The following is an 11260-nucleotide window of genomic DNA, read 5'->3' as shown; positions in this document are numbered from 1 at the left end:
ATGTAAAGTGGCAGCACTGTTGGATAATTTGTCACATCCTCAAGGCTTTCCTCTGTTTACTGTGAGAACTGTGTTGCTTCTGATGATTCATCTGGATAGTTGGTGTACCATCAATAACAAGCTGTTTGGAAATACCCTTTGAAATCCTTTTAACAAAGATGTAACATGATCATTTCAGTAAAACACAATGAATGAAAACCAAAAGTGTTTGACTTTTTTTTATCACATCAAAGTCTGATCACAGCATGTTCAGACAAGATACATTACAGAAAGTAAATTGCACTTCACTATGTACTCGGTCTAAGACAACACTCAAATTAACATACGTTGTACATAAGTTTTGATGGAAAAGGGGTCATAAATCGGACTCGTAGGTCTGACCTATGCCCATAACATTGAGTGCAGACTGTAACGTGTGTCTTTAAAGGCTGACAGGAGTGAGGGGAGGGAGGGAGAATGCAGGTTTTATTCTTGTTTACAGAACATTCAAATCACAAATAATTTCAGAGGGAATAAATAGATAGAATAAATAGGAAACTATCTCCAGTCTTATCTGAAGAACTTGCCCTGGATGTACTTGTTTGGGTAGAGTTGTTAAAGTTGGATAAAAAATGATGTGTAGATTGTCATGCCATTATAATGTTATCATGATGCTATCTGCCTGTGATTAACCATAATTTACTGTAAATCACTCTGGATTAGAGTGTCTGCTAAATGACTAAATAAAACTATGTACTAACAGCTGTACATCACCTGGACATTTTGAAATAGATGAGTATGAAATAGATAAGTGGATTGTTCAAAGACAAGAATCTGCAGGTCGTCCCACATCAACACACACAGTCTGGAAGTATCTGCACATTACTGCCTCGCTCAATCTGCACATTACTGCCTCGCTCAATCTGCACATTACTGCCTCGCTCAATCTGCACATTATTGCCTCGCTCAATCTGCACATTACTGCCTCGCTCAATCTGCACATTACTGCCTCGCTCAATCTGCACATTACTGCCTCGCTCAATCTGCACATTACTGCCTCGCTCAATCTGCACATTACTGCCTCGCTCAATCTGCACATTACTGCCTCGCTCAATCTGCACATTATTGCCTCGCTCAATCTGCACATTACTGCCTTGCTCAATCTGCACAATACTGCCTCGCTCAATCTTCACATTACTGCCTCGCTCAATCTGCACATTACTGCCTCGCTCAATCTGCACATTAATGCCTCGCTCAAGGCAACAGTCTGGAAGTATCTACACATTACTGCCTCGCTCAAGGCAACAGTTGACACTTTGAGGAGTCTCAGTGATGTCATCTTACAAGCTGGCAGGAGGAAACTCCCCCCGCACCCTAGGAAATAAAACCACCAATCAGCTCCCAGAACCCAGACAACCAATCAGCTCTCAGAACCCAGACCACCAATCAGCTCCCAGAACCCAGACCACCAATCAGCTCCCGTTTCCCTGGACAATGTAACAGGAAACATTGACAGCAGATATTCTGCAACTAGAAAACATTTGTAAGAAATTCTCCAAAGAGCTCAGTGTGCAGCACAGCAGGTGAATTGAATTAATAAATGACGTTAATATCCATCTATCTTATTTTGGTTGTTCACAATGTGTGCTTCATGTTTTGGCTACTCGCAATGTTTTGGGGCTATCTTGTTGTTATGATTAGTGACCTATGCACTTTGTAAAGCTCTCTCTTGGAAGTTGCTTTGGATAAAAGTGTCTGCTAAATGAATACATGTAAATGTAATAACGATGTACTTCAAATGATAACAGCAAGTATTACGTAGCACTGCAGCTTTCACGTTCCACAAGACTGGAAGAGGTGACAACAGCAGACAAACTCTTCGAGAATGTCTGACTTTGTCACGCCGACCGCTAAGCGGCTGTGGGAGTTACTAGGTTACAGTAGATATTTTAAGTTGGGTATTCCAATAAATGTGTAAGTCCTGCCTGTCGGACCCTGACTCAGACGTGTGAAGCCTTCCTTCCCACAGTCCTCTGAGGCAGGCCAGATGGTCCAACACTTTTCTTGTCCATACAAACGTGTAACTTGACTAAAAGGATTAAGACGTGTTCATGACTTCTCCCCCCTCTCCCCCCCTACACACATGCACACACCAACACACATATACATGCACATACTAACACACACACACACACATATATACATGCACATACTAACACACACACACACATATATACATGCACATACTAACACACACACTAACAAACACACTGACACCTGCACAACATCTATTTACAAGTGCACAGTTGACTACATCAATCAGTTAGGGTCTATGATAGTGGCCGTGGAGGGATGTGGTTATGATCAATCAGTTAGGGTCTATGATAGTGGCCGTGGAGGGATGTGGTTAGGGCGCCTCCACAGCAGCCTCTCTGACATCAGCCTTCCTACCAGATACGACACACATGGGACAGCAGCGAAATAATGAAAAACACTTAGATCAACTGTAATCATACGGGCACCAAAATAGGAAGGAGGTGTCTGTATGCATGCAGTTACTGTAAATATTTGCATATATTATACTGGAAACACATTGACTTCTGTTCATGTGTGTTAGTAACCGTTGGTAAGCACTCCTTTAGCCTCAGCTAGGTAAGTAGGGACTTTAGCGCGTACATAGTACAGAGCTGGGTCAGGTCAACTCTGTAACCTCGGGAGTATACTGCATTGTTACAGACGTGGAAGTAACACCAGCCAGAAGCCATTAAGATACACCCTCCTAACTGGAGAGACCTTGAGAAGACAGGCTGATCTGAGAGGGGGGTTTGAACTGGGGGTCGCTGGTGTACGACCCTTGTTCGGTTCAAGGGAAGAATGTCAGTCACGTCTTGGTTGGAGTAACCACATCACAAGGCTGTGCTTGTGAACCACCCCGACTACTTTACCAACCCTTTCTCCTCCGTAGAAACCTGTTCCTGTCGGGCTGGATTCTAACCCGGTCTCCCACCAGACAAACCATGTGGATGACATTAGACCAGAGGTCTTCAACCCTGGTCCTCAGGGACCCCCTGTCCTGCACGTTTTAGATGTTTCCCTGCTCCAACACACCTGATTCAAATGAATGGTCGTTAACAGGCTTCTGCATATGTAGATAACGACCCATTCATTTGAATCAGGTGTGTTGGAGCAGGGAAACATCTAAAACGTGCAGGACAGGGGGTCCCTCAGGACCAGGGTTGAAGACCTCTGCATTAGACCAAGAGGACGTCATGGGTGTCAAAGGGAACACTTTAGTGTACTGTGTGGAACAAGCACAGCCTCCAGGTGAGAAAAGCTTTGTGAGGCTGTTTACAGCCCCTGTGTGTGCAAGCGCTCCTTACCTCCGCTGGGAAGCGTTGATGGTTGCCTCTGGTAGTTACAGTCATCATAAACCTGCCATATAGAAACATCATTTTGAATGTTGTTTAAATGTACCTTGAAAGTATAATTCTAAATGACTGTACAGCTGCAGGGAACATGTATCTTTGTCAAATGTCTTACATGTTGATCAAACTGAGGCTTGACACAGTGAACAGAATCCAATGCAAGTACAGTGAATAAGTGCAAAAAAATACCATACATATCTTCTGATAAACTGCATTTCATTGTTCCAATAACACATTGAGAACACATTGACAATACATTGAGAACACATTGACAACACTCTATAAACTGAGCTCTCCTCTGCCCCTTCCCTCTCTTTCACTCGCTCACCCCCTCCTTCTCTTTCTCCCTTCCTCCTCTCTCACCCCCTCCCTCTCTCCCCCGCTTCCTCCTCTCTCACCTCCATCACCTGCTCCATCTCTCCCCCCTTCCTCCTCTCTCACCTCCCTCACCCCCCTCCTTTCTCCCCCTTCCTCCTCTCTCACCTCCCTCACCCCCCTCCCTCTCTCCCCCCTTCCTCCTCTCACCCCTCCCTCTCTCCCCCCTTTCTCCTATCTGACCCCCCTATATTTAACTGCAATATTTCACAATAAATCATCGTATTATAACTTTACAGGCTTTAACTGCAATAATCCCAATATTGTAATGTAGAATTTACTGTGAAATCAATGTAGACACAGTAAATTACTGAGAAAGAAACGATACCGGGATTTCACAGCATTTTGTTGGGTTATTTTACAGTAAAATACTCTTTTCAAATCATCCTTTGAGATAACCCAGTACATTACTGTAAAACTTGAATTGCACTTGAACTGCGCTGCATTGTGGGATCAAGAAGATACGGGTGGATACAACACATGATAGAAAAGGACGAAGGTACACTCACAGAAATCGCTCTTTCCCGACCGTTTCTCTTTTCCACCATTTCACCTCGGCGCTGCCTGCCAGGATCGTGACTTTTGCTCTGTAACGGTAAACTATCTGCAGTCATCCAATTTAGCTGCTAGTAATCTCTGTGCGTACTTATGTTTTACTTACTCCCGTTAATACCGTACTTCACTGATTTCAATAATCAAATCCAGTAAATACGTCATTATTGCAAACATTTTCATCGAGTTTGATGGCTAAAGTTAGCTTAGTCTCGATGCTTCAGCTAGGGTGGCTAATTTGCGGCTGGCGTCAGTGAAATAGGAACATCGAGTATGTTGCCTCAGTTAAAGATTCGTAGCAAGTACTGTTCAAATTATACATACAAATTTGTAGGTTTTTGGTAGCTCCAAATTTAGGATGAACTATTAGCCTAGCTAACTCTGCTGTGGGTCAGCGCGAATGCTATTTTTATAGCTAAGTATTAACATTGGAGTGAACTAGTGTTGCACAGTAAACCTGTACTAAAAAGAGACACTCTTACATAGTTTCAGTGTCCCTGTGCATACATTAGGCAGGAGACAATCACTGCAAAAGAGCTGCAGTTCCGGTGCAGACAGGAGAACCTAGCAGAACGCCATCTCTGTAGCACTCCATCCAGTCCAGAACCCGGGGTCCTGAAGTCTCGACTCTTACGATACTCAAACGATGCGATGTTAATATACCTCTCTGATCTAACGAGTCTGGCTAACTGTCGTGACCTCTCAGGTGGGCTATGGCTGCGATGGAGAGCTGGAGAGATGGTTGTTCTGCTAGGTTCTCCTGTCTCTGCACAGGAACTGCAGATCTTTTGCATTGATCGTTAATGAGCCTAATGACGAATCATGGTCAGAATTATGATGGCCCATGCTACACTCCCCTACAATGGAAGCCAATTCCAGGTTGATGGTAAACAATATAAAACAGTACATAGGAAGTCCGAAAGTTAAATTGTTGAATTTAATTGTGAATTTAATACTTGTTATCACTATTAAAAAGTTAAAATGAGTTTTGCCTTTGTTGTTAATTAAATTGTAAATGTACAGTAAATTACTGGCTACTAGTTGCATTTTACAGTAAAAACATTGAAATACAGACAATCCCTTGTAATTTATATACAGCAAGACGATGTAATACCATACACCCTACTATATCACAGTAATCCAATGGCATGCCAACTGTGAAGTTACAATATACCGCTGTAATTGCATTGCATTTTACTGTGAAATGTTTACAGTTCATTATTGTGAAACGTGCAATACATTACTGTGAAATATTTGTAATAAATTACTGTAAAATTACTGTGAAAGTTATGCAGCCAGTAATTTACTGTAAAGTTACAGTGAAATATTTTACAGTGTACATACAATACATACAACACATACAGTCTCACATGTTGGTTTCTGGTGATTTAGTAACACAGTATAGCCAGAACACCTATGCAGGAGAATGGTATTTACCTCGCATATCAGACAAACATTTTATATTTGTGATTTTCCACACATGTATATTATAACAATGATAATGAGAACGCTGAGATCTGTGATGGGATAAGCAGGTGTCTTACCTCGTGACAAACTGGAGCACGTTGGCATGCCACATCCAAAACCTAGCGCTCATTGAGCATCAGCAAGTCTCCTGCCAGGTCCATTTCATCTCCATTGATGGATGTTCTCATCACAGTTCCAGTAGGACATCTGATATCTGACACTGCGTTTAGAATAAACAAGTTCTTCTCGAGATGAGAAGTGCCTGAAATTGCCGATATTATGCTGATTGATCTCTCATGGCATTTTCCCTTCTTCATCATCCGTTGCCCTCGCCCACACCTGAGTGAGATTCTCATCAAGTCTCAGCTAAAGGACTCACTCCTGAGCAATGGCTGTTGTTCTCTGAACATGAAGAGCCCCTCTGTTTTCCCCTAAATTCCTAGTCCCAAGTTTCCACAACTTGGCCTCTTGTAACTGCCTGCATCTGTTTCTGATGCCGTACCTCATCATTTCCTCTCTGGCTCCCTGTCGTCAGTCTGTCGTCAGTCTGTCGTCAGCACTGTTCATCTGTCCATTCTTTGATAGCCCTTCCTAGCTTTCTAGCTACATCACAGGTTGTATCTATGACTCATCGGGAATGCTGGGAGGACAACTATAGCTGCAGCTTCCAGACAGGCAACAGCCAACTGCCGTTTAACGATCCGTAAAAAATGCTGTACATTGATTAAATGCAAATCTACGCACATTTTCAAGAATCAAAAAATATCTACATTTGTTCTGCCACTTTCTTTCTCTGAGAACTGCCTTTTTTCATGTTTGTATTTGTAGAAAGTTATAACATTTAGAACATACATCTTGATACTAGGGATCCTACATTCAGTGACCAGATAACATGATGTTCATGTGATGTAGGCTACGGTCAAACGTCACTGAATCAAACACTGAATAACAGCACACACCATCGTAAGCCAGCCCTTCTGTCTAGGTTGACTGTCTAGCAAATTCCTTTCAGGATCAGAGAGTCCTTTAAGAAACAAATCTCTGAGGAATGTTCGAAACATGACGTAAACAAGTATCCAAGTAATTTAACCGGCTGGATAGTATTTGAGCAAATGTCATGTTCTGGAAAGCTAATGCCCCAAGTCCAAATACAAAGCATGTGGTCCATGAAGTCAGGGTGCCATCTAACTCTGATTTACTAGTCTGTCAGACTTGCTATGCTCAAAGAGCCTACGCAGAACACAATCCATGACAGCATGTAAATCAAGTGATATTTTTGAGTCTGTGATCGTTAAAGAACTGCTCAAAGTGAGGCCACCATTGAAAGGTTGAAAGAGTTTATGACTAGTTTATGACCATTGAATGTATAGCTTCGTCAGTAATAAACCGTCAAAAGGCGTTTTCTTGAGCTGAATTTTCACATTGAAGAGGTTTCATCAAACTTCCCAGTAGTCTTTCATCTTTCATGTTGGTTTGTTGTAATTATTTGAATATGCTGTGATATATCAAGCCTTCTCTACTTCCATTTGTCAGTTTATCTGTCACGGAGCGCATGGCGACGGTCTGCGTCACCGGAATTCTGAGGCGCACCTGTTTTGATTTAAGTTTAATTAGGACGGCTATATAAGCCGACATGTTTCTGACTTCGTTGTGGAGTCTTATTCTTGTTTCGTATTATTGGCCGTGTGGGCATCTGACCTTTGTTTGTGCAACGCTGTTTTGTTTCGAGTAAAGACCTTGTGTGCCTTCATTCAAGACTCCTTGCCTCCTTTACCACATTATCATTTGATCACAAGTTGATAACCCTGAACTTGGCTCCATCTCCTATTCAGCCAATCAGAGCCCAGAAGGAGCCTGGAGTCCTGGTGTCCCAGCCAGTCAAAGCCCAGAGGGAGCCTGGAGTCCCAGCCTGAATCAGGTGACAGCAGGAGAAGTGACGCATCAATGAAGCCACATGTCCAGGTGCAGAATTTGAAAAGCAGCATTTGTTCTATCAGATTATGGCCTTTAAAGCATTGCTTCACTGTCTGTTTTCTTCGTATGAAAAGTGTAAATATCACTAAATGTTTGATTTATGAATGACTGAAGCAGATCGAGGTGTTATGGCCCATTGCTGTTTTTCAACATGCTGATTATAAGGTGAGTTTGATCTCACAGACTGAGGTACGGGGAAGTAGTAGGAAAGTTTGCAAAATCTAAAAGGATAGATTTATTCAAATATAAATCTGTTATTTCAGATGTGACATTATGTAGATGTGATTATCCCAGGTGATTTAAATGTTAATGACCATACAGCGTTTATTTATGTGAGAAACAATGGAAAAATATGACATAGTTGCACATAGCTGAACATTCACTCAGTAATATTTGTATCCTGGACGTGCACAAGATCATGAATTACACCTCATGTCTGTATAAATGGATTGATGTAAACACAGGGGATTAAAGCTGGATTTCATGAGGATAGTCATATGGTTTCTTAGAATAAACACGTCCTAATTCCAGTCAAGTTAGATGTGGCAAACATATCTTTGGATTCAAATAACACTTTACTCATTTAGGGGGACACATTTTTCAAAGCGACTTACAAATAGTGCACATAGTGAATGCTGCAGTCGAGGACAAAATAAAGTTCCACACCAGTAAGACAAGAGTTTGTGACTTTCAAGACCAATCATACCACATGACGACTGACTCAGATGACATGACAAACTCACATGATATCGTCGGTTTTTCAGATGCTAATACGAGCACCGAGTGGGGGGGGTGTAGCTCTATAAATACCCGGGCAGTCTCTGGCTGAGGCATGTAGCAGGTTAGCAGATGATCCCCAAGTGTGTGGTGGGAGGCTAAAAAAGACGATCCCAACTGCAAACATGTTAATTAAGAATTTAGCAGAAATGTGAAATGTTTCCTGGCTGCCAGTCTGTCATGACTATGTGTAGGAAGGGAGATCCAGTTCTGTCGGGGGTCTAGTCGACTGAACAACGTTTCTAATGTACTTTCCAAATCCAGTTTTTGATACTTGTTACTTGTTATTTATTCATTAGCAAGATCCTAAGTTATTCCGTCAATAGTTTTTGCTAGACATAAACAAGTCAGGTAAAAACACCAGTGAAAACCTTTAATGAGTGCAGTTTATTGATTATTTGCTGACATTAGGACTTTATGAAGGATATGGACACTGTGGATGTGTTGATGAGCTGCAGAAGGCAGTTTAACTGTGATCAGGAGTGCTTCTCCTCTGCCTGTGTGGTGACGGCAGTGGGGACCTTTCAAGGCCTGGAGGGCTGTGCCCCCCCCCCCCACCACCTCTTTCTCACTGCCTCTCATGGTGGGGGGGGGGGGGGGGTGGCGGGGAACACGAAAGACTGCCAGGGTTCAGGAGCAACACCGCGTTAGTCCCATATGGGTTTATAGACACTCCACGTGCTTCTGGGTGGAGATCTGGTCTGGATTGCTTTAGGTGATCCTCTCAGCAGGAGGTGTGATCACAGGAGCGACTCCCAGGTCACGCCCCCCCCCCCCCTCCCCTCCCAGACATGTCCTGCTCGTCACATGGTCACACCCCCTCCCGACTTGTCACATGGTCACAGAGAGAGAACATCTCTATTTCCAGCCGTGAAGACGATCTGGGTCTTTTTTCCAGCTCCATGCCTGATATCCACACTCCCGTCTGGCTGACATGGTGTTTCCTGCTCCTGTGTCGCTCCCCTCAGCTCCCTTCACATGGGGCTCCACAGGCAGTCAGCAGGGTCTCACGCGCTGCCTTCCAATCCCTGCACGCACACACGCACGCACGGACGGACACACAAACACACAGACCCTTTCTGACCCTCCTTGACCACAGAGGACGACTGTGTGTCTGTGTCACACTGGGGGCCTAACACTGGGGACCACCTGTTGGCGTTTGAATGCCGGAGCGCTGTCGTCGTGGATACTGCGAACATGGCACTCCTCAGTTGACTTGACCTCCCAGAAATCCATTTACCGGTGACATATGTCCAATTAATGCCAGTGCATCCCGCGCTAATACGGGACAGATAAAAACAGGAAAAGGTGAAGGATGGAACGCCGGGGGCTTGGCTGCTAGTCAGACAGGGATCAGCACCTTATCTCTGTTACAGACTAGGAGCAGAGCTGCTGCTGCCCCTCCGCTCCCCTCAAAGTCTCTGACACATCCTGTCAGTTCCCCGCTTCCTCCACCACATCCACAAGCTCACAGTGGAGCAGTAGCGCTGTAGGGGCCAACCGGGCAGCCAACCGGGCAGCCGCCCGGGGCGCCAATTTCCCAAGTGCATCCAATTAAATAAACCCTGCCGCCATACTTGAGTTTCAAACCCTATACCAGTAGACGGCGCCAACCGAACACGCAGTGTAACAACAGTTCAACAACAGTGTAACAATAACATAAAAGTGTAATAAAAACATTATAACGTGTACTAACAGTGAAATAATATCATAAAAGTGTAATAAAAACATTATAACGTGTACTAACAGTGAAATAATATCATAAAAGTGTAATAAAAACATTATAACGTGTACTAACAGTGAAATAATAACATCACAACAGTGTAATAACAATGAAAATAGAAAGTACAGATATTTGTGTAAAAGATTTAAGGAGTAAAAGTAAAAAGTTGTCATCAAATTCTACTTATGTACAGGAGCAAAGTATTTGTACTTCATTACTTCCCATCTCTGTTCGACTCAAATCCCTCTCTGGGTGTGGATAAAAGTGTAAAAGAATACCGATGCTGAAATTCTGTTTCTGCTGCATCATCCCTTTTGTTTGCGGTGAAGAACTTAAATTCCACCTTGAATTCTGCCTAATAACTGTGAAATCTCCACAGCCAGGACATCATTACAGCTGAGAGACGCTTACTATTACATCCTGAGAATCTGCTGACACAGAGAAGACAGATGTTAAACTGAAGCAGACACTGAACTGACAGCTCTTTATTAATGTGCAGCAGGCCTCTGGCAAACAGCCAGCTGCAGCTGTGGTTCCAACATCAGATATGGTATCCGTTCTCCTGGCCTGTCTGTAAACACGTCAGCCATTCCTGCATTCAGTAATCAGCAGTGTTAAATACGGAACGTTCCGTCCGTATCAATCACCATGACGATAAAGCCACCATGAAATATTCCCACCAGCTTCATCATCCAGTCATGATTCATTCTGGGACCTCGGGGCGGGCAGCCCCCAGTGACACACTGATGAATGTCCGGGACCCGAACATGTTACGCTGGATATGACGAATGACTCAACTGCTCCGATCATGTAGTGATGCTGTGCTTTGTAAATACACCATCCATCATGTGTATTCAGCTCATCTAGGTGCACTGGTTATGGGGAACTATTAGTTGACTGTTGGATTAAGACTCCAAGCAAACTGAGCTCGATATGTGACCATCCTATCTACAGTTGTGTCCTACAGTATTGGCAGTGGCACATTTTG

At 43.4% G+C, this 11260-nt stretch overlaps 1 long non-coding RNA gene across 1 annotated transcript; it reads right to left on the bottom strand.

Moving 5' to 3' along the window:
• Positions 1–142: 142 nt before the first annotated feature.
• LOC146272243 (uncharacterized) lies at positions 143–7201 on the bottom strand. Its single transcript, XR_014766588.1, has 3 exons — positions 5876–7201; positions 4289–4366; positions 143–3411 (listed from the first exon to the last, which is right to left on the bottom strand). It is a non-coding gene; the product is annotated as an uncharacterized LOC146272243 (long non-coding RNA).
• Positions 7202–11260: the final 4059 nt, after the last annotated feature.

The sequence above is a fragment of the Hypomesus nipponensis genome, chromosome 9, assembly GCF_054491055.1.
Source record: "Hypomesus nipponensis isolate SF chromosome 9, ASM5449105v1, whole genome shotgun sequence".
NCBI lineage: Eukaryota > Metazoa > Chordata > Actinopteri > Osmeriformes > Osmeridae > Hypomesus > Hypomesus nipponensis.
This window is presented reverse-complemented; position numbering and strand designations above follow the sequence as displayed.